Source organism: Haemaphysalis longicornis, unplaced genomic scaffold (assembly GCF_048455015.1).
Source record: "Haemaphysalis longicornis isolate Haplotype H1 unplaced genomic scaffold, Haemaphysalis longicornis Haplotype H1 scaffold_9, whole genome shotgun sequence".
In the NCBI taxonomy this organism is placed as follows: Eukaryota; Metazoa; Arthropoda; class Arachnida; order Ixodida; family Ixodidae; genus Haemaphysalis; species Haemaphysalis longicornis.
In genome coordinates, this window is record NW_027526460.1 from 151,737,512 (window position 1) to 151,757,634 (window position 20,123).

The 20,123-nt window shown below is 46.4% G+C and overlaps 1 long non-coding RNA gene across 1 annotated transcript; it reads right to left on the minus strand.

Moving 5' to 3' along the window:
- Positions 1-16,442: 16,442 nt before the first annotated feature.
- LOC144152233 (uncharacterized) lies at positions 16,443-19,319 on the minus strand. Its single transcript, XR_013319113.1, has 3 exons — positions 19,086-19,319; positions 17,991-18,191; positions 16,443-16,461 (listed from the first exon to the last, which is right to left on the minus strand). It is a non-coding gene; the product is annotated as an uncharacterized LOC144152233 (long non-coding RNA).
- Positions 19,320-20,123: the final 804 nt, after the last annotated feature.

The following is a 20,123-nucleotide window of genomic DNA, read 5'->3' on the forward strand; positions in this document are numbered from 1 at the left end:
GCTCGAGCTAGAACCCAAGCTGCAGCAAGAAAAAAATGATACGAGAGGTTCCAGGAGAAGAAGTTCGAGTTGAAACTGTGGGGAACATCGAATTTAGCAAACATTACTCGGTCGGTACAGTCTTCGACTTTGGGACCCTTGTCTGAAAAATTTTGTACTGTTGTATCACTTGCCTACTGCAACTGCAACAACTTTCTTCTTCTTCTTCTTCTTCTTCTTCTTCTTCTTCTTCTTCTTCTTCTTCTTCTTCTTCTTCTTCTTCTTCTCCTTCTTCTCCTCCTCCTCCTCCTCCTCCCTTCTCCTCCTCCTCCTCCTTCTTCTTCTTCTTTATTGCATTCATTTTTTGGAGGAAAAGGGGGGGTGAAGACTGGCAAGGGCGGCAGGGGGCCATCTTCTTTCTAAGAAATTTGTGACAAAGGAAGCGGGTATGCGGCGCTACATTTGTGTTTTTACCATATTCTTGGCATCTCTTATCCCTTAGGCCCAGCATTCATCGGAACAGCGGCAGCTCAGAGCCTCCACGCGTGATCTCCCCGGCAAGCATGCGACAGCAGACGCAGCAGAAAACCTGTGGCCGGTTCTGGACACGGGCCCTCGGGCTGTCAAGACCGAATTTCGAGCAGACCAGCTGTCTGCCGGGGCTTTGTCGGCTTTTTCTCCACCGGAATCTAGGCGCATGTCTCGAACCCTGCCATTTACGATCCTCATCGAAAGCGCTGGCCCAAACGAGAACGGTGGGCAGTCAGTTTTACGAGAGGTCCAGCGACATGGGACCAACGCATAGTCTGGTCCTGCTCCATCGCTGCTGAAGCTGAGCAAGGAGCTGAAGCTGAACCTGGAGCCTGAGCTGAAGCCGGACGTGTTGCGGCCATCGATACATTCAGTGCGCGCACAAAAGAGACCGGTCGCCCTGATGAGAACCTCGAAAAAGTTTGATGATTGATTTGCGGACTGGTCGCTCGTGATCTGTGAAGTGTACAGCTAGCTCTCGTTGCTGCTAGGGGTCGCACTCGTTAGTGTAGCCTTTACCCTGGTATTGACTTTACATGTTTCTCTCTCTTTAGGCTTAGATTTCGGAACACAGTGAAGATAGCCCTATCGACGCACTGGCAGATGGTGTCTCAGGACCTTTGCTAGTTACTATCTCGCTTTATGGTCGTTATTCTGATCCAAAAGAACGGTTATTTGTCACTTTTGTTTTTGTCTTCTTTAGGACAGTCTTTGAAGTGGCCTGTGGTAGCCATAAAGAGCTTATGCTAACAGTAGCTTTCGGTATGTTTTCTGAGGCACGTGGTTTCGGCGTTTTTCGATGCCGGTAACATCCATGTCGCCTTACTAGAGCGTATCGTCTTCATTCGCTTCCAAAACGAACGTGTACTCACCCCGCAGTATTTTGATAATAACAAATGTATACCATCTTCCCGCGAGGGGAACCATGGGGTAGATGCGACGCATCGGGGGTTGCCGTTGCGTTATTCAAATCATCGGACGATGTCATCGGAGCGCCGGCAATGGAACGACTGAGCGGAGCGGCGCACTTACCGCGTTTATATACAGCGGAATGAGAAAGAGCAGCCCATAGCAGCGCATAGCAGCGCATGCGCATGTGTTAACCAAGCGCAAGGGCAAGCGCAAGCTGCGCGCTAACGCACAGCTGGCACGGCGACGGGAGCGAGCTGACCGCGCTGACGCACAGATGGCGCTGCGGTGAAAGTGGCGGAGCGCACAGTTGCCGCGCCGAGGATGCGGACTACGCCGCGACAACGACGCGGGACAAGGCGAGTTAAAGAGATGCGTTGCATCTAAAAGAAAAGTAAGTTGATTCGAAGGAGTGTAAAGATGCACATTGTCATCTCCGCCCTTCGGCCCCCTATGCTGTCCTTTGTTTTAACTTTTACTGCACGAGCGGTAAGTACTGTATTGTAAGGCGGGATTTCTCACTATTAAAGGACAAAGTTGGGCAAGATGGTTCCTAACTAAGGAGTTCTTGGTGCTAGCGAACATTACTCGGCCGGAAGCGCACGCTAGACTTCAACTTGGTTAGTGCTAGATAATACAAAGGTAAATGGTTAGTCGGCCTTTTGCCATAAAAATCCAAGCATTGCCATCATCATCACAATGAAATGCGCACATATGTACGGTGTGAGCAAAAGTCTGCATTCCGCGCGAGTAGCCGCCGAAGCGCATTTCAACGCCACCCGCAGAAGACCGCGTCTGCTGCCGAGACACTAGCAGTGCGGTCTGTTACTGTGCTCCCATGTGTTCAACAGAGGGACCGAACGGTGTCGCTTTGGCTGCACATGTTACGCGTCTTTTCAAAGGTGGTACCGACGACCAGCTTAATTTTCGGTTATTTGTGGGCGTGTTATCACGCCGCTGTTTTTTTTTTTTTTTGTTACACCTTCTGATCCTTATTCTGCTTCCCTGATAATGTTACTTTTAAAAGTATACGAATACCTGCTCCGTCATTGTTATTGAGAAGCATGCCCCTTGTTTGAGTGCATGTTAAAGGGGCCCTGAAAGGCATTTTGAGCACACTAAATGAAGTAGCGCAATCGTTAGATTGGGTCGTCAAGGTCATCTGGGCCAAGTATTACTCTTTTACGCGCAGCGGAAAGCTCACACTTTTGTTGCAAAGTTTGTCGCTTTTTTTTCACTCTTTCCTTCGTGTTTTTGGACGCCGCCATCTTCACATGTCTACATCATCGATTCCCCGATGTTCGTCATGAGCTAGACATCCTGCTATTGGGCGGCTTTTTCACGCACTTCCGGCAAAGAGATGAGTCGTCTGCTCAGCGTCGACTCGCCGGCTGATCTGCCAGCGTAGTGCCGGAGTGCTTGGACATTTTACAACAAACGAAACAAGTGTAAACAAACGCTTAACCGTTCGTATTGAATGCAACACGGCCATAACACGACATGGATATTCTCTTACCGGAGTACGTCCCATAAAGAAAGCGTTGAAGCCCCGTGGCACTTCTTTCGTGCAATCGCAGAGAACGCCCTGAGCCGAATGCCCAGGTTTGACGGATACATTTTTTTCCACTTCAAAACAATCCAGAGATGCGTTTCGAACGAACACAACGTCACAACATGCGTTGCAAGTCTGAACCGCGATTGACAGACGATGGGCTGCCTCCTCCTGCCCCTCGTAAATTCGGCACTCACCTCGCGCGCGGTTTGCGGGGACGAACAGCAAGTCACTTAACTCTGGCGCACAAGCCGAGATGGCTTTTAGCCACGCACACTGCACATACCCCATGCGAGGTTGAGTCGTACGTCGCTCGAGAAAGATAATCCAGGCCATGGGAAGCACTATGCACCCGCAGAAGCACAACGTCGCATTTCATCGCGAAACAAAGGCGTCCACAACACACACACCATCGCCTCCTGTAATGCCAAACGCATCTCGCACTTCCAAATGAGAGTGAGTAGTATGCCTGCAGTGCCCATATGCCGCGAGGTGGGGCCCCAAGCTGAACCGGGATCACGCAACCGTAACTGACCTCTGGGGCGGTTTGTGCCTTGTTGCCAAGGCAACCGATGTTTGAGATCGTCAAAGAAAGGCGCTCGCTCCAGCGCTAGAAAGCTCAGAGCCGCGCCGGAGCATGTTTAGCCAACGTTGCCGCTCTCCACCACGCGTCGCCCCAAGCTGGACTGGTCACATTATTGAAGCGTTTTGTGCACGGGTTCTGTATCGGCTTAAAATGTCTTTTTCACATGGCGCCGGCAGGAATTACCACCACCGCAAAATAAGACCCGGCACCAGCGGGGCCACATCTGATACGGCGCTTTTTGGATAAACAGTGCGCGGTGCATGAAAGGGACCGAGCGCAAGATCCTCCCCAGCGGCTGCGAGTTCGCCGCCGATTAGAAGTCACGTGCTGCACTGCAGCAACGCACACCGCGAAAGGGCAAGGCCAGGCCACCGCACACATGCGGCCAGATTTTTCGTTCGCTTATCCATCCTTGAGCGGAGTGCGGAATTCGTGGTGTCAACAAAACTTGCCCGTAGCAGACGGCAGTCGGAGGAGCGTAATGCGGAAGTACGTCACCGCTGACTAGCGCAGCATCATGGGAGGCAGTGCTCGCGCGCCGTCAACAGTTGAAAAGAGGAGGAAACGCGGCGCGACGATAATGCGCGGTTTTTGATTTACGATTTCTCAGCTAATACTCATCGCTTTAACAAAATTCTTACGGGAGGAGATTGCTAATACATTGTCTTATTTGGTTACATGTAGATCCATGCATCGGCGGAAGGTATTTCAGGACCCCCTTAAGGAACTTCAGTGACCATCGACTTTGAGAAGAAACATAGCATGCAAAGCTGTGGTACGTAATGTTGCTAACATCGGAGGTGTGCTGGTCACACATTTTTGGGATATTACCGATAAAATTGATACCGCCGTTTCCTGCAACCATAACTTCTCCGTAGACGGCCGTGCAATGAAAGCACACAGTAATTCTATAACGTCTAACGCGTAACTGTAAGCAAACTACTTTCAAGAGAATGAAACGGCGCAATGGCAGAGGCAGAGTTGTGTTATCCGCTTATAGTCATACAATATGTTTTGGGATGCGTTCGATAACACAAGAGTTGAAGCAATTTGCTGCAATCATACCGCCTCCGTAGATGGCCAAGCTTCCCCGTGCAAAGCAACATATGGAAAACCTGGTTTACAAAGACCAAGCTTACATCGATCCCCTTAAAGGGGCACTGACACAAAAATTTTGCAGCTTGTTTTTTTGTTGCGATAAGTAGCTAGTGACCTACTTATCACCTGTAGAAACCTCATTTGCTTCAGCGTGCAACTGTTGTTTAATTAGAGGCATTTTCAATGCGGCCAGTCGCAGTTTCGGTTTCAGCAGGTGCCGCGAAACGATGGATTTTGTGTGAACAAAGCTGACTACGTGACCGTCGGATGGATATCACAGAGCAAAGCTGCCGTAGCCCTGTCGAATCCGTGTCGCCGGCAGTTTCTGCTAATACTGATCTCGTGAGCCCCACGAACTGATCTCGTGAGCCGCTTAATTAAAAAGCGACCGTGGACGTGACGCAGGCGCTGCGAGTGCAAATGCTGCCGCGGCTAGGGAACGACGCGCGCTGGGAGCAGCCGGGCGGTCTGCCTACAGGTCCGCCTACAGAAGTGTTCGGCTTAGCACTGCGGCGGATATTCGATTGCCGCTCTCGTAAGCGGTGCAGATGACAATTTTTAATGCAGCCCACCATCGCATCATTAACTCCTTTCTCATATAAACTGCCGTGGTTTGGACTTGGGTGCATATTCGTGCAGCTGTAACAAGCTATCACTCGAGCTACCGGCGCCGGCCTGGGCCACTTCGCGGCCGTGGCCGCCGCCTGCACAGCGACCGTGCGGCTCGCTCAGTGGGCTTTTCGTGTCTCCGGCGCGTTTTCGCATCCAATGTAAATCAAAAGTAATAGAACAGAGTGCCTGGAATCGCTGTACAACTTTGGTCGCGGCAAGCTGCCCGATTAGCTGACGATTTCACGGCGCCTCCGCCGCCAACGATCGGGTCGTTCGTTCTCTAGAGCAGAAGCTCCGCCCTCTGGCCCTCCGATTGGAGCGGCGAGCCGGGCCAGCCGGCGAAAAGCGCCGGCGCGTTTTCGCATACAATGTAAATCAAAAGTAATAGAACAGAGTGCCTGGAATCGCTGTACAACTTTGGTCGCGGCAAGCTGCCCGATTAGCTGACGATTTCGCGGCGCCTCCGCCGCCAACGATGGGGTCGTTCGTTCTCGATAGCAGAAGCTCCGCCCTCTGGCCCTCCGATTGGAGCGGCGAGCCGGGCCGCGTGAAATAAATTGCCCGGACGCTCAGACGCGAAAGAGAGAAAAGGAGGAGTGCGAGTGGGAAAGGCGAAGGGCGCTTGGCTTTTCCGCCGTTGTGCACACTCCCTGCGCTCTGGGACCTGCCGGAGCCGCCAGAGCTGTGCCCTCTGCGCTAGCCTGTGCTCATGTTACGTGAAGTGTTTCAATCGGCATGTTGTATTTCGCTTTCTGCGACGGCCGCGCTGTGGATTGAACGCCTAATCATTCATATTCTAACGAAGTTACGAGTGCTTCAACCGTGCCTGTGTTGGATTTCGCGTTCTCAACAGGTGTTTCCCGCCGCTTATGCACTTACGTGAAGCGGCAAGTGTTTGGATCAAGCCGGTCGTGGTTTGGGTCACGACAGCCGGTCGTGGTTTGGATACACAGTGTGCGCTACCGCATCCGCTCCTCATGCTCTTACGTGAAGTGCTTCAACCGTGCCTCTGTGCGCGATTACGCGTTCTCAGGCGTTGCCCGCTGCTGTAGATTTCGAAGTGCCTCAACCGTTCGCCAATCGCCGTGTATATGAACCGGTTGTTTCTCGAGCGTGTATCTAGATCTACACCATTCACCCTGTGGTGATCGACCGCCGCTGTAAAAGTTATAAAGTCAACCTTTAATTGTCAGGTGTTGCCCGCCGCTGTGGATTTCCAAGTGCCTCCTCAGCCGTTCGCAAATCGCCGCGTGGTTGGAACGGCTGTTTGTCAAACGTGGATCTGCACTGTTTACCCTACATGGAATCAGCTTAACCTTTGGCCCGAAAATTGCATTTTGTGCCCTGATTGTTTCTGTGCAGACCACGGGTGCAGACAACCGTGTTGCTTCAGATATATTTTTTTTCTAGCGTTCCGTGCTGACGAGACGGCAATTGGAACTCCCTAAAGTTTCGTCAGGCGGAATGATAACTGGCCAGAGTCCTTCAGTGATTTACTATTGCTCTATTTCACGCCCCCGGCGGTTCGCAAATCGCCGCGTGGTTGGAACGGCTGTTTGTCAAACGTGGATCTGCACCGTTTACCCTACATCCCTACATGGAATCAGCTTAACCTTTGGCCCGAAAATTGCCCTGATTGTTTGTGCGATAGTGCAGACAACCGTGTTGCTTCAGATATATTTTTTTTCTAGCGTTCCGTGCTGACGAGACGGCAATTGGAACTCCCTAAAGTTTCGTCAGGCGGAATGATATCTGGCCAGAGTCCTTCAGTGATGTACTATTGCTCACATGCGTTGCCTCCATCAGGCAGGATGACCTTTAATTGTGTTATTCAGTAAAGCTTGGGTGTTGGGCTAATTGGTATGAAGACATGAGGAAAAGCAGAGCGCTGAAGTTTAAAAGACGACCACAGAATAAAGGAGCAAACGAATCACACCAAGCGTTTCGTTTGTCCCTTTATTCTGTGGTCGTCTTGTAAACTTCAGCGCTCTACGTTTCCTCATGTCTTCATTGTGGCCTTTGGTGTGTGCTTCCGTTGCTAAATGTGTTGTCCGGTGCTTAATCAAATTTCGCCCCCCGTTTTCTTAGGCTACAGCCAGGGTAGCCATTGTTTTCACCTGTCGTGCAGTTCACATGGTGAGAGCAGAATTGCTTAAAAATGCTCACTTCTGGAAGCATATTTGGGAAACTGGCCATTATAATGCAATAGTCATCACATCAAAGGCTATGTGACAAACTTGCTAACACCCACGCTTTGCAATCGGTCTGCTGTACGCTGAATTTGCGCACGAGACATTCTTTTAAGAGTGAAGTGTACATGCATGTGTTGCTGCAGGCCAGCTAACAGTGCTGAACTGGCTCTAAAAGTTGGTCTGCCAGAAAAACCACAATTTTTCAAAGCCTTTTCTTTTATTCATCGAACTGGCTTTTTCTCTTTCGCTTTTTGGAAACATATCAGGGCACGTCACAAAGCGCCCAGAGCAAGCCAAGCCCGACTATTCAGTTGTTACCGCCTTCTTAAAAACTTTTCTGATTGCCCTTCACTTTTCAAAGTTAAGTTCTGTCATTCTGTTACATTCTACCTAATGCTACCTTGGTGTGGCGGCGTACAGCAAAATAGGCCACCCAGCCCCATCTCTTTGCAGGCAGGGCATTATGACATCGGCAAAGCTTCCCTAGGAACGCCCGCAGTGGCACCACCTAGGAAAAGCTGCTACACGAACATGCCTGCGCCATTGATCAAAGCATTTCACAGCCGTCTTGTTTCCGGCTGATTGTGCTCATAATCCCCTGCTGTCACTAGCTGCTTTATCTGTATGCGCTAAGTCACTAGCTAGGTACAGTACTACAGTCTCTAGTGCACCCACATGCATGCATTTTTGTGGCTGTGCTTGTAGGCAAGGCAAAACATTCTGATGAAATCGACACTGCAACAAAGTGTGGGATAAGGCATCATATTTTATGTTTGCTAGATGAGGTTTTTGTCTTTTAAGAAGCACAAGACCAGGAAAAGTTCTTGCACACATTCATATCCCGGCATCAGTGTTTGCTTCAGAAGAACGCTTCGACTAGTTCCACCAGTCATGTCTTGACATCCGCAATTAGTAATGTCACAAGTTGTCGTGCAGAACAATATATGGGGCAGCCGTGCCTGTTTTCACGCCACTTTGGGAATTTTCATGCACTAATAAAGTACTGCTGCTGCAAGTGGCATATTATTTGTATTCACAACACTGTAATTACTGATGCTGGCCAACTTGCTTTTGCACTTTAGTGTCTCTTTAGGCGTCTGTATTGTACCGTAAATCCATTAGGTCCCTCCTGGGCAGATGTGCTGAACTATGCTCCTGTGCTATGTCGCTTTTGCATCCCAATATATTTACTTCCTCTTTCTCTCTTTTTAAGCATAGCAGCAACCTTTGAGGTGCAAAAAGTGTCGAAACATGAAAAAGTTCAGTGTAGTTCTTCGTGCTTGAAATGAGTGAGCTACATTCTGCGCATATTACACCTTGTGGCATTTCTGCTGCCCACAGGCCTGAAAGAAGGACACGACAAGTGCTTGACTTGCAACAAAGTTTATTTGTTTGCACCACAAAGATATGCAAGTACAAAACATCAAAAGCAAGAATCACAAGCAGGAGCCTGCGTCCTAGCCTTAAAAAGGTGGCATTATGCGAACCATAAAAACACAACTTCAGTCATATGCATACTCCTATCACTCAGTACATTCACATTAACAACTTCAGCAATTGTAGCAGCACCCACACAAACAAAGCACGCTACTCTGAATTCTTACGCGGACATCCTCGCCCATTACCGCCACGAACGACGACGCTTCCCGCCACCACATCCCCATTTATCCAGAGCACAGGCGACTGCCTTTCCTCCATGCCATGTACCCCACCCTCTACTACTCAACGTGTAATTTCTGTCACCAACCAGGCACCCTGTACCACATGGTATGGGAGTGTCAGAAAACTCCATCTCTTACCCCAAATTCTCACCCAACGTACGAGCAGTGGGCGGACCAGCTGGCCAGCTCCGACCTCTCAGTCCAGCGTATCCTGGTGGAGAGGGCTAGGGCAGCCAGCGCGGACCAGGGCTTCCCGGACTACAGGAGGCCCCCCACCTGGCGGGCACCTGAAGCTCGTCTTAATAAAGTTTATCCACTCCACTCCGTGGCTATGATGCGCGCGTGGTCCCACTCTATCTTGTGGCCCATCTTCTCGGCATGCTCTGCAAGTGCATTCGTCACGGTGTGGCCCTTGGTGACGTCATTTTTGTGCTGTTTAAGACGCCGGCAAAAATTTCCGCTTTCACCAATGTATACCGATTCGCAGTCGGCGCATGGGATTTTGTAGACCACACCAGGGAAACGTGGCCGAGGGAGGATCCTTTATGTTAAGCAAGTCACCCTTGAGCTTGCTTGCTTGCACATGCGCGATCTGCACACCACGTTTTCTGAAGACACGAGCAAGGGCTCCACTTCCAGGCAGTTCCTCTACAAGGACATGACATTAGTGTATCGCACGCCGTTCGATGTCACTGAGCTCTGCACCTTGCTACGGTTTTGCCTGTCTAACACTTGCTTCTCGCACAAAAGCGAATTCTACAAGCAAGTTTTCGGTACCGCTATGGGAGCATCTATTTCAGTCACGACTGCAAATATTACAATGGAAGCAATTTAAAACAAGGCATTGGAATTATTTTAGCCGATACCCAAGGTGTTCCTGAGATACTTCGATGACTGCTTCTGCGGTAAGGTGTACATCAGACAAACCAGCCGATGCGTAAATGACCGCCTCAGGGAACATGATCTTTCCATGAAGAATGGCACTGGGTCGCATTTGCCTCATCACTACCGCGAGTGTAGCAAAGGATGCCTTCCGAGACTGACAGAGACAATCATTATCGGAAAGAGTCGTGACACCGTGGCACAAGAACTGCGCGAAGCGTATTTTATCCAAAAAAAAACAGCGCAGGCTGTATCAGTGAAGCATCGCTATTTCTGTTTTCGAAGGAGTACCGGATCCTAGACAACATGCGATAAAAAGGTGTGATTGTTGTCTTCAGCTGTGGCTATTTTGTTTTTATAGTATCTTTTTCAGATTTATTATTCTTGGTGTATGTTTGTGCGTTTGTAGACAAGCTACTTATATCGCTGTCTTTCCTTGGAATAAATCAGTTGTTAGTAGCGCATCTGTCTCGTCGTTCTCCGTTTTTTCTGTCCTCGTTTGTAGCGCTCGATTTTCCTTAAGCAATGAACCAACTAGCCCAACAGCATATTTTACTAAAAAAGCGGACCCTGATTTACAACGCTACTTGCCCGTACGATTTCGAAAAGGAGCTTTTGTTATAGCCGACGCTTCAGCTATCACGTCTCTCTCTTTGAAGGGAACAAACCGCACGCGGGCTGCGATCGATCACTGTTTTTACCATACATTATGTGCAAACAGCTTCGTGAATATCAACCCAGTATTTTTTGCCTTGCTGCCCATCGGGAAACGAATTATAAAACGGATCTAAAACGATAAGCCAGCTTCCACAGCTAAATGATGCACTAAAGCACGAAAACATTTCCTATCTGCCACTGTTTTCTACTTTAACCAGAGACAGGTGCTGCTGAAAACATTTTACTTTCAAATAAACTAAATCTAACACTCAAAGTAAATACTTCACTTGGGAATTGCACTTTTAAAAATCTAGTCTATTATTTAGGAGAGGAGAAGTTTCGTTAGTTTTCGCACTTGACGAAGACGACGGCCGATATTTGTGCTGATGTATTTGCCACTTAGAGAAAGGCTGATTTTGGCTCAGTTAGCGAGTGAGGCAAAAGTCACACAAGCGTTTATAGCCGCGTGTACAACAACTCTATTTAGGTCGTCAAACTTTTGAAAAGGTCTAAAGGATAGAGGTGGCGTTGGGCCAGCCCAAATATGGCCCATATTGGACGCGGGATGCAAGCGGCCAAAAAGTTATAAAATATCTTTTTTTTTTTCTGTGGTAAATGCAATAGGAATGACAAATGTAAGGCATGTGCTCATTTCGCGCTATTTTTATCTTTGAGTAAAAATTTTATTTTTAAGTAAAAAGAGGTTTGCTAACACCAAGACATTCGCAAGCGCGTGAATAGTTTGTAGGCTTCTCATCTTTCTTCCTTTTTTTTTACATTGAAAAAAAAAAATGCCGGATACGCCTGCCTATGCGGTTAGTTTAAACATGTGATGGCGACGGCGGTACAGCGCGCTGGTGTAGCAGGGAAACCCCGGGCGAGCACATCCCTGCACCTGGCGGAGCGCCCTGCAAGTCGCCGGAGAAATGCGAGCTTCACGGGACAGGTTCCCCAACCTCCGTCACAGGCAGCTCGGAACTTGTTTCGGCAACTCTCCACCAGGTGCAAATGTCGTCTGCATGGAGCTACTTTGAACGATGGTACCTAGTGTGCAGTGTGCTTGCGAAGCTCAGGATTTCGCCAAGGTGATTTTAAGAGCTTAGACTGCTTTTTTTTTTTTTAATTTATCCGTCTTCTGTACAGGATTAATTTTCTGGTCAATCTAAGCACGCAGTGCTTGTAAAGAGACCAGGCAGTTGGTGAAACAACAACACATTTTCATGAAAAGTAACGCAATAATACTTTCGTATATGTACTGAACACTTCGCAGTGCATAAAACAAAACAACACATAAAACTCACACACAAAAGGAGCGTCTTCTGGCTCCCAGAAAGTCATCAAACCGAAATAAATGTTACAGAACTCTCATGAAATGAATATACCAATAGCACACTCACTTACAGAGATACAAATTCAATTCGACTTCGAAAGAGTAAAGACATAAAGTAACATGAATACAAACAAACTGAACAGAAGGCGGTAAACAAATCACCACATGTCAAGTGGCATTACCTACTCAGTGTTTATTAAACCACCACACCATTTTGCAATTGCTTTGTTCAGTTTCCATTTCGTGTTTATCGTGCATAGTTCATCAGTTAATTCATTGAATATTTCCGGAACATAGTAGTTCCGTACTCTTTTTCCGTAGTTAGTGTACACTCGTGGTTTTACATACCTTTCGGTTTTTCGCAATGCCACACTCTTTCTTACCGCAACTCGAAACTCTTTTGTGAAATAGTGATTCTTCAACACTACACATTTAAAGAGTTCTTTCATTGGTAGTATACCCAGGGCTTGGTATTTTTCCTTTGTACCAACGCTATCTAAAGCTGTACCGTAGGTTATGCTTTTGACTATTTTTCGAATGACTCGATTAATTTCTTGTTTTTTGTTTTCCGAGCAAGTACCGTATAATGTGATCCCATACGAGAGCAAAAATTCAGCTAGCGCCTTATATACTGTAAGCTTAACTTTGAACGGAGCTCTACCTCGGAGGTGATACATCATTGCAGCAATTGACCTTAATTTGTTACACATATGTTTAACGTGGCTTTGCCATGTTAAACACTGATCAAAATACATACCTAAATACTTTACAGTTGTTTCAAGTGGTAAAGGCGGGCAATGGCAGGGGTTACAGTCAGAAGAATGCAATAAAATCCTGCTACTTAATGTTAAAACTTTATGTGGATTCCTAAAGCAGATAAGCTTTGTTTTCTGCTTATTTACAAAAATACAATTTTCCTGAAACCAATCAAATAGTGTCAGAATATCGCTTTGTAGACATTCAAACCCTTTATCAACGTTGGGAACATCTATAATAATTGCAGTGTCATCCGCATACTGAAAAATGTTTGAATTTAATGGTAGAAGGCCGAGGTCTGTAACATATATGTTGAACAGCAATGGCCCTAATGTACTGCCCTGAGGTACTCCATATTTTAGTGGCTCGAAACTGCTATACGTTTCTCCTAGTCTAACACACTGAAATCTCTCAGTGAAATAGCTTGAAAAGAATTTTGAAAAATGCCCCCTAAAGCCTAGATATTGCAACTTCTTCAGCATAATATTGTGGTCTATGGTATCGAAAGCCTTTGTTAAATCTAACATTAAAGCCAGAACTACTCGGTTGTTTTCTATCGAACTATTGATGCAATCGGATAGCTGTTCTAACAAGGAAGTTGTATTTTTGTTTGGTGTAAAGCCGAATTGAGCATTGTTATTTAGTGAAAACCGATCGCAGAATGAAAGTAGCACAGATGCTACATACTTTTCCATTATGTGTGCAAGCGCTGAGAGGATGGAAATTGGTCTATAATTTCCGCAGTCACTCTTTTTTCCGTGTTTGTAGATTGGCCTAACAACGGATATCTTCATTTCTTTGGGTATATATCCAGTGTGGAATATTCCATTTAATATTTTTAATAGTACTTCTTTAAGCACCGTAAAGTTACTGCGCAAGTCTCGATTACGGATCCTGTCGAAACCCGGTGGCTTCCATCCCCTCAAGCCCTTGATAATATTCCACAATTCGACCTCGCCTATATCTGGAAGGAAAGCCGTGTTCGCGCATGTGCGTTTAGGCTTATATTCAGTTGGCTTATCGCAATTTCCTTGTCTTAGGTTTTCCGCCGCATGCAAGAACGTGTCATTGAACATATCACACATTACTTTCTCGTCTACCATGGGGAAGTTCTTTTTTATCGTGTCTTCAACGCATGCGTGTTTAGATCTGCCCATTAGGTCATTCACCAAGTTCCACGTGTTCTTTACGTCATTTTTATTTAACGTGAACTGTTGCGATAAGTACCTTCTTTTCGCAAGCCGCAATTTTGCCGTCACCAAGTTTCTTAGTGAACAGTATTCTGCTCTTTTTGTAGCATCCTGAGGTTCTTTCTTGCTTTTCTGCCAGGCCTTGTCCTTCAAGTAGCACAATTCTATTATATCTGGCGTGATCCATTTGTTGTCAGGCTTTCTCTGCCTTATCTTCACCATTTTAGTGGAATCATCATATATTCTGCTGAGTGTTTCAATAAATCTACTGTACATAGTTAAGTGATCGAGTGGTAAAAGTGCACTCCAGTTTGTATTTCTAATTTTTGCGTCAACTCTTGCATTATCGATAACCGGTCTTGTAAACAGTGTTTTTTCTTTGTTAATTAGTTTTTCTGACATGACTGCTAACACGACAAAATAATGGTCAGCTAATTTGGATTTAATGACTCCTGATGTGTACCGCTGGTTAGGTAGGCGAAGGATAATATGGTCAATGCATGATTTACAAATTTTTGAGCCCAAGCGTTCCTCTCTTGTATACTCTTTTATTACGTTATATAATCCATGTTCGGCTAACAAATTCAGGTAATCACTTACTGTTCTTTGGGAATCTTGCATGATATCAATGTTTATGTCCCCAACTAAAATCAGGTGTTTCTCATTCATATACTTGTTCAGTAAAGCCTGCAGTTCCTCAATGTATTTTTGCGGATTCAAGTTAGGGGGCCGGTAAATAACGCACAGGATGTATGTGGTGTCGATTTTACTGATCGACAAGGTAACCTGCTCGGCATTATCAAATTTGACATCAATATTGTATGATAACCAGCCATCTTTCACGAACACCAAAACACCGCCACCTTTCCGATTTTCACGGCATACGGCATATTGTGTAAAACCCCTGAGGCAATACAAGCTTAATCTTTCCGCCGTGATGTTTATTTCGGATAACGCGATGACATCCACGTCAGGCATTGTTCGCAAATACGCACACAGTAGGTCCCAATTTTTCTGCAGACTACGAATATTCACGTGTAGCAATCTTAGCTCTCCATGCAGCGTTTCTTCCTTTAGTGTTTCAAGGACGTGTTTGTCCCATTCACTGAAGGATTCAAACGACCCCATTAGGTTAGTTTTGCAAGGTCAGCCGCTCCGTTGATACCGATTATCTTAGAACCCTCTTCCTTTCTGACCAGCACCTTGCCGTTCTTTGTCCATGCGAATTTGTACCCTTTCTCTTTTGCCTGCTTTCGAGTTTGCCAGAACAAATGTCCTTGGGCTTTGGTGAGATTGTCGTTCAAGAATATTTCTTCAGCCCGAAGAGCTTTCTTTTTAGTTATCCAGAGGTCTTTGGTTGCTTGGTCCGTGAATCTGACTATAATTGGAGCAACTTTGTCTTGGCGCGATTTCAACCTATGCACTGCTTCTATCGAATGCCGTTCCGGCGCCTCAATTTCCATTTTACCGCTCAGGTTCACCAAGACCTGGAAGAGGTCTTCCTTTGGTGATTCGGCTATGCCATGAATCTCAAGGTTTTTTCGACGCGAGTACTGCTCAGCACTTTCTATGCTGTCTCTTATGCAAGCAATTTCAGCATCCTTTTCTGTCAGCTGCTTCTCAAGTTCCTCGGTTTTTAGCTTGAGTTGAGCGATTTCAGTTTCCTGTGAGCCGATTTTGGCAAGAAGTTCGTCATACTTCGTTGACAACACTTCCATGAAGGTTTCAATCGATTGCGTTGTTATGTTTTGCTTGTCAACTTTCTTATCAACGCTATCCAGCTTGCACAAAACCATGCCTAGTTTCTGATCCAAGTTTGCCTCTTGTAGAGCCGTAGCACCTTGGTGCTGCGGTTCTTTGTCGCCTTCGTGGTTTTCCCTGCTTATGTTGCTGTAGTCTGAATCCGAGGATTCATTTTCTTCATCTGCGCATGATCTACATTTCCAAGTGTCAATTTCCCCTTGTTTTGAGTGCAGAAAAGAAAAATTTGAGTGCAGTTGGCCTTTAATGCCGAGACATGTGCATTTAAAAATATTGGAGTTGATTTCCCGTGAGTTTTCACTATTCATTTACGACTTGTAGTGCCATTCACACACCTCCGGAGAAAACATAACCCTAAATGAAGAGGCCCACACAAGGGGCACCCTATTAGGTGCCTTCTGTCCCTTCTGTAGTCCGAGAGCTTTGGCGTGCGGCACCCCATCTCTGACGGTGAGGTTCAGGGCGTGAGGACCGCTTGACCTTCTTGCTAGCCGAGCTCTTGGCCAGCAGGCACTCTATCTGGTCCCCGGTTGACCCCAGGGCGACGCCTGGCAATGCTTGTGGGCTGGACCTTGACGGTACAGCCGCACCTCCGGGCGCTGGTGAAGCCTGCCTTCATGGGCAGGCTCCTTCCTGGGGCTCCTTTCTGATCTTGTGCATCTGCCGCAGCAGCTGCTGAAGGGCAGTGGCATAATATGGGTTGCCAGCAGCTAGGGAAGGCTGGCGCTACCACTCCTCGTAGATCCTCTGCAGCTCCGCAGTGTCCTACGAAAAATTTGTTCAGGATATACCACAGATTTACTCAAAATTTGTTGCATCTCCTATCTTTACTATTGTCTTCTTTGCACTGCTGAAGTAATAAGGGTGTTCCGTAGGTATTCAACTATGGGCCTACCGGGAAACCCATTAGGGCAGAAAAATGTTCACAGAACTCACCTTCCCCTGCCAAGCTTAGATAACCAGTTTGGACCAGAGAATACTACGCAGGTATTTACAGATTAGTTTCACAAACATTAATGCATTCATTGAACTAAAATAAAACACAAGAAAAAGCTTTGTTTAGTGCCATGTTCAGTTACATAATAACGACTGATTGATTGATTGACTGCGAGGTTTAAAGTACCGAAACTACACCTTGCTTATGAGGCGCGCTGTAGTGGAGACAGCTGGGGTTTAATTTTGGTCACCTAGGAACAGCTAGGAAAAGTTAACGTGCGCCGAAATCTCGACACAGAGACGCTTTCGCTTTTCACTTCTATCAGGAAAATTGCTACCGCAGCCGGTATCGAACCCATGTCCTTAAGCTCAGCAGCACAACACCATAGTCACTTTAGTCTCACAGAACCCAAGCAACGCCTCTTCAAAATCCCAGGGTTCCTCAAAGCCTTACTTGAGAGCCCCTGACCTAGTGCTTTCGCAAGGCACCTTTTTATTCACAGGGCCTTAGTGGCATACAAGAACTATTCAGCAAAACACACAGAAAAAGATTAAGACCAGAATGCAAAATTTTACATCTCAAAAACTTGCACTGTGCAACTGACTATGTATCTAATGGGGACATCCCCGAAGGCCCCTCGCGCGCCGAACTGGCGGACGCCTGCGGGGCAATACTTCGAGGACGCCCTAGGCAGCGTCGAGAGACGGGGTGGCTCCGCGGAGCCTTTGCTCGTCCCTCCTGCAGGCGAACATTCAATAAAGTCCTTTCTCTCTTTTCTCTAATGGTATGAGATTCGATCCTGGCAGAGTCTGTTTAACACTTCTTCTTTTAAGCTGGGCTGAAGACTGTCCCACCTGGTGGGGGCCCCTAACACCAGCACAGTGCTGTTTAATGAAAGTTTATTCCTCCTCCTCTTAGCACCCTCCCTATGTCAGAAAGGGCCTCGGAAGACATACGACAGCCAGCATACAAAATTTCACACTAGCTGTGACATATGAATACTACTTCATTCTTGCTACCCTTTACATGCATTGGAAAAACTTGTTCGTCTTGCTTCTGCTATGATGCTACGCAGTCATGTTGGATTGCCTTAATTTTTGGAGTGTCTTTTTTGGCATCCTGTAGCCTTCTTCTACTTAGCTCCTGCAATTGTAGTAAAATAAATTTTACTACAAGAGACCCCTGAAAAAATGCATGCACGTGGTTATAAAATAGGTAGCTCTTTCCAAAAGTGGAGTGTGTTGCTGAGAAACAGATCTTGTTCAGGTGTCTAGTTGCTACCTAGGTGTCCAGTAACTGGAGTAAGGGTCACAATTATTAGGCTTTGCTAAAATAAATGCATGAGCACAAGCCACACCTCAACACCTCACGTTGGTGACTGCTTCCAGTTGAGCCCTGGGCCTCCAGCTGTGGCTCGGTATCCATAGGCAGCTGCTGCTGTTCAGGCTCTGCTGCCACCGGTTGGCCTTGCCCTGTGGGTGTGCTGGTGCTGGCTTCTTGGGAGTTGTCCTGTGTTTGCTTTCCCAGTCAAGCTTCCTGAATGCCCCCTCCAGACATGCTGTAAACAGTTAGGAGTAGTGAAAACTGACTGTGAATCAGATCGAATATTCTCAAATACGAATAGTAGAAACCAACCACGAATTACATATATTCGAATGTAAATGGCAAAAGATTACTGCAAATGAATTATTTTCAAATGTGAATAGTGAAAACTCACTTCACATTGAATTTGATTCAAATTGCGCATTGCTCCCACGCCAGGCTGCTGTTAGCTGTGCCACGTATAAAGATGTATTATGAGCTGCACTGTTGTAGCGAATACCACACGCCCATTTATTCCTTCTAAGTGGAACAAAAATAGTAGAGCGAAGGTATGTACTGAGACATATGAACGTCTGGGCCATAATTTAAAAGTAGTTTTACAAGCACAGGCTTTCAGTCAGGCTGTGCCATCTTCATTAGGACAGGTGCATCAGACAAGTCTAGTTAAGTGCGCCGTGGCTGTGCATGTGCTCATCGCTGCCTTTCTCCCGAATTAGAGAATTCAACACTGTAGAACAGAGTTTCTGCGATACCTTTCCGTCTACACTGCATGATAGCTTGCTTGAAGCTGAAAATTAAACTGAGAGAGATACCATGTTTGCATAAACGTTGCCACAGGTCACATAAAAGTAGCAATATATGGAGTGTGCTGGGGTACATAGCTACTTACAACGTTCAACGTGATTTGGTGCTCTTCTGTCCAGCTTAGTGAGGGGGCTCACTCCTTTGTCGCCATACTGCCCTCTCCGCCACCCGCAGAACCAGTGGTAGACGGTGCTGACTGGGGGATTTACAGCGCTGCTAGCGAGCAGGCCCTCGCCGTCCTCCTGCCTTGCCAGCTTCGTTTTATGAGGAACTAGTGCGGCTGCTGGGGTCGTATCATCTTGAAAGTAGCGGAAGAATGCGGCACTTTTGTCCGATGTGGGTTTTAGAAGGCGAAGCCCATCGGCGCAGTCGAGCCCGTGGTTGAGCACCTCATGCAGCTTGATGACAGCAGTCGGCGAGACTGGCCAGTTGAGGAATGGGTCGTTCTGCTGAGTTGCTTTTGTGACTTCCTAATTTTGACATCTACAAATGCTTAGCAGTAGTAGAATGCTTTCCGGCAGTTTCGTTCAAGCTTCTGTGCTGACACCTTCACTCCTTGTGGAACAAAAACCTGTAAAAAGAGAATATCACAAATTATCTCAATTCTCAAAATATTATTTAAAGCTTGATATACGACTAACCTGCAATATACTTTTTTACTTAAATTACAATTGTATGAAACACAAACGTGTTAAACGGTAATATTATGAATTATTTTAGTTGTGAGAATATTATTGAGAACCAGATATGCAATCTGTAACCTGCAAATGTTTTTTTTACTTCAATTACCCACTTCATCTGACAAGTTTCACAATCAGACAACTAAGAAATGCTGAAGTTCCAAGGTGATGCGCATACTGTATTAAAGATGTGCCTCCAAGTCATGTTCTGATCTACTTCGCGGAATAAGAAATTGTACAGGTTTAGCACTCGCCTTTCACTTAATTTTCCCATGTACGAAAAATGGCGTTTTAGGAAAATTTGTGTTGGTACCAAGCAAAAAAAAAAAAAAACTTGCTCAATCGCTCCCGAAATCGAAGCGGAACAGTTGCATGTTATGCTCTTGCATATAACACAATTCTCTCCAAAATAGGACAGTTATATGCTTCCCACATTTCGGTTACGTTTAAATCCACTGAACACGTAATAACACGACACGTTTAAAGCCTCTTTTAAAGCATTTTCAGTTGGTCTTTTTTTCCTCCTCAGCAAGGGGTGCCCCTTTATAGACCGAAGGGGGCAGGAGATAATTGGCTAAAAATCATTCATCTGTGAAAATGTTAAAAGCATGACACACATGCTTGACTCTTTTTGCTCGGACCATACTATGAAGCGTTATTTGTTTGTGAATTAGAATTACATC